General features: G+C 56.9%; 1 non-coding gene and 1 pseudogene across 1 annotated transcript; one reads left to right on the forward strand and one right to left on the reverse strand.

The window, feature by feature from the left end:
- Positions 1–277: 277 nt before the first annotated feature.
- Positions 278–848, forward strand: LOC138943837 (uncharacterized; annotated as a pseudogene).
- A 2822-nt stretch (positions 849–3670) lies between these two features.
- Positions 3671–3825, reverse strand: LOC138943839 (5.8S ribosomal RNA). The gene has a single exon (XR_011448556.1). It is a non-coding gene; the product is annotated as a 5.8S ribosomal RNA (ribosomal RNA).

Here is a 3825-nt window from a genome sequence, read left to right on the forward strand (position 1 = left end):
GCCAGACGCTACCAGTGCTAGCACTCCGGTCTTACTAGCATTAATGCTCAAGCCATTCAGTTCGAATGCGGCGTTAAGCCGCGTAAGGTCTAAGGTTTAAGAGAGTCATAGTTACTCCCGCCGTTTACCCGCGCTTGCTTGAATTTCTTCACGTTGACATTCAGAGCACTGGGCAGAAATCACATTGCGTCAACACCCGCGAGGGCCATCGCAATGCTTTGTTTTAATTAGACAGTCGGATTCCCCTAATATGTGCCAGTTCTGAGCTGAGCGTTGAATGGCGGCCGAAGAGGACGACCACGACGGCTCGCGCCGCCACGGAAACCTCGCAGTAAGGAAGATCCGCGGGAGGCCAAGGCACGGGACCGAGCTCGGAACCCGGGACCGGCGGGAAAACGCCGACCGTTCAACTCGCCCAGGCCCGGCACGTCAGCCAGACCCACTTCCCGACCAAGCCCGACACGCCCCGCTTCTCAGAGCCAATCCTTATTTCGAAGTTACGGATCCAATTTGCCGACATCCCTTACCTACATTATTCTATCGACTAGAGGCTCTTTACCTTGGAGACCTGCTGCGGATATGGGTACGAACCGGCGCGACACCTCCACGTGGCCCTGTCCTGGATTTTCAAGGTCCGAGGGGAAGATCCGGACACCGCCGCAACTGCGGTGCTCTTCGCGTTCCAAATCTCCCTGCTAGAGGTTTCCAGGGAACTCGAACGCTTATACAGAAAAGAAAACTCTTCCCGGATCTCCCGACGGCGTCTCCAGGTCATTTTGGGTTACCCCGACGAACACCCTTACGAGGGCCCGAATTGTATGCGGTTCCGCTGCCGGGTTCCGGAATAGGAACCGGATTCCCTTTCACCCGACGGGCGTGTGTCTTTATATACATCATCATCATCAAAACGTCGCTCGCCAGCGGCGACGGAACGCGCGTAAAGCGACGTTCGTTCGCGACTCGCTCGGTTCTGCTGTTTTATTGCTGTGTTTTTTCGACACTCGAGTATATTGTACGCCGTCATTAACTTAGGATTTCTCCTAGGGCTTAGGATCGACTGACTCGTGTGCAACGGCTGTTCACACGAAACCCTTCTCCACGTCAGTCCTCCAGAGCCTCGCTGGAGTATTTGCTACTACCACCAAGATCTGCACCGACGGCGGCTCCAGGCAGGCTCGCGCCCAGACCCTTCTGCGCTCACCGTCGCGACCCTCCTACTCGTCAGTGCTTCGTGACGACGCGAGGGACCTTGCGACACCGTGCCAACAAGACACGACGCGCCCGGCGTTCCCGTTGCCGCCCCACTTGCCGCTGATGGCAGAGTATAGACTCGACGCTTCAGCGCCATCCATTTTCAGGGCTAGTTGCTTCGGCAGGTGAGTTGTTACACACTCCTTAGCGGATTACGACTTCCATGGCCACCGTCCTGCTGTCTTAAGCAACCAACGCCTTTCATGGTGTCCCATGAGCATCGAGTTGGGCGCCTTAACTCTGCGTTTGGTTTATCCCACAGCACCAGTTCTGCTTACCAAAAATGGCCCACTTGGCACTTTGATCCGAGATACTCGTGGCTTCATAATTCAAGAAAGCCAGAGATCTCACCCATTTAAAGTTTGAGAATAGGTTGAGGTCGTTTCGGCCCCAAGGACTCTAATCATTCGCTTTACTAGATGAGACTCGTTCGCGTTCCGTGGGGAACGGTCGAGTGCCAGCTATCCTGAGGGAAACTTCGGAGGGAACCAGCTACTAGATGGTTCGATTAGTCTTTCGCCCCTATACCCAGTTCCGACGATCGATTTGCACGTCAGAATCGCTACGGACCTCCATCAGGGTTTCCCCTGACTTCGTCCTGACCAGGCATAGTTCACCATCTTTCGGGTCCCAACGTGTACGCTCTGGGTGCGCCTCTTCTCGCGATGAGAACGAGACGCCCAGGCAGTGCGAGGCCGCATCGCGACGCGGCCCATCCTCCCTCGATCGACGGCCAGGGTCGATCTTCACTTTCATTACGCCTTTAGGTCTCGCGACAATTCCCAATGACTCGCGTACATGTTAGACTCCTTGGTCCGTGTTTCAAGACGGGTCCTAAGAGTACCCAAAGCAGTAGCGTCGCCGACCGGTATAGATCCCCCTCGATTCCCACAAGGGAATAAGAGGGACGTTCGACAGGCCTGTCGAAGGTGAACCGTACTTCAACCAACAGCGAGCCAGGACCGGGGACGGCGCAAAGTCCGTAACCTCCGAGTACCGTGGCGCGCGCTTGCGACGGCCTCGACGCACCGTAAATAGTGCGGCCTGATACCTTGCGCGTACCGCCGAGCAGCCGGCCGGGCGACCGGGGGTTTGTCGCGTGCCGTTTTACCGGCGACGCGTCAGTCACCGCACCCGTACCGTAGACCGACACCCAGCGGGTCGCGACGTTCTACTTGGGGAGAAGTGCACGACGACGAGCGCCGAACATCGACGCACGGTAGCGTGCCCGCGCGAGAGCCGCGAGGACTCCGCGGGACATCGCCCACCGACGCGAAGCCAGCGCCGCTGACGATGAATCTCCCCGTTCGATCTTTTGGGTTTCTTAGGTTTACCCCTGAACGGTTTCACGTACTCTTGAACTCTCTCTTCAAAGTTCTTTTCAACTTTTCCTCACGGTACTTGTTCGCTATCGGTCTCGTGGTCGTATTTAGCCTTAGATGGAGTTTACCACCCACTTAGAGCTGCACTCTCAAGCAACCCGACTCTAAGGAGAGATCCTCCCGAGACGCACACCGGTCGCTACGGGCCTGGCACCCTCTACGGTTAAGTGGCCCCATTCAAGATGGACTTAAACGCGACGCGACACCTCGGGATAAGCGGATCCTTTCAAACACCACATTTTCCTACGGCGGAACAGCGGGATTCGGTGCTGGGCTCTTTCCTGTTCGCTCGCCGCTACTAAGGAAATCCTAGTTAGTTTCTTTTCCTCCGCTTAATAATATGCTTAAATTCAGCGGGTAATCTCGCCTGCTCTGAGGTCATCAAAAAGATTAGTTTTCGATAACCGTGGCCGCGCCGCCTCCCCCGCCGGCTCTTTTCTCACTTACTCCCACCCTCTCTCTCTCTCCCTCAACGGGGAGAGATGGAGAGAGGAGTGAGAGAGAGATAGAGAGCGAGCGTCGGGAGAGCGGCAGCGCCGGCACAGCGGCTTCCCATTGTACTCAGAGGAGTGGCGAGGAGACGCGTGTTGTTTGTGACAACGACTCTTCCACGCGCGGCTCGCAGCCGCTAATAGGTGGAAATGTAAGCCTGGGCGACGACGCGCCGCGGTTCTCTCCTACCGTTTGCGCGGAAGGTGGCGCGCACCAAGACTCGCGTAAGAGGCGCGAGCGCGCGCTGGCGCACCGGGAGACCGCGAGAGGGATAACGCAACGTGTGTGCGCGTGTCTTCTACTCCCTCTCTCCTTCGACAGTTTCCGGGCGCGCGCGTGCAGGCTCCCTATCTTTACTTACTGCGTGTGTGCGTACGCTGCTCTCACTCTTTTTTTTCTTCGGTGTTATTTCAGACGACGCCAAGGGGCCTCCTCTCGGGATGGCTCGTCTCGGGCGAACGTCCAACGATCGCTCGTACACCCTTTACGCGAACGGACACGGTGGCCCGGCACGCAAAGGCGCAAGCAGTTTCGAGGTACTAAAACGACCCTCTGCCAGGCGTGGTCCGGGAATTGTATCCGTGGACCGCAATGTGCGTTCGAAATGTCGATGTTCATGTGTCCTGCAGTTCACAAGTTGACGCGCAATTAGCTGCGTTCTTCATCGACCCACGAGCCAAGTGATCCACCGTTCAGGGTA

This window comes from Polyergus mexicanus, unplaced genomic scaffold (genome assembly GCF_030449975.1).
Source record: "Polyergus mexicanus isolate NDT 795.1 unplaced genomic scaffold, iyPolMexi1.0 SCAF_46, whole genome shotgun sequence".
Lineage (NCBI taxonomy): Eukaryota > Metazoa > Arthropoda > Insecta > Hymenoptera > Formicidae > Polyergus > Polyergus mexicanus.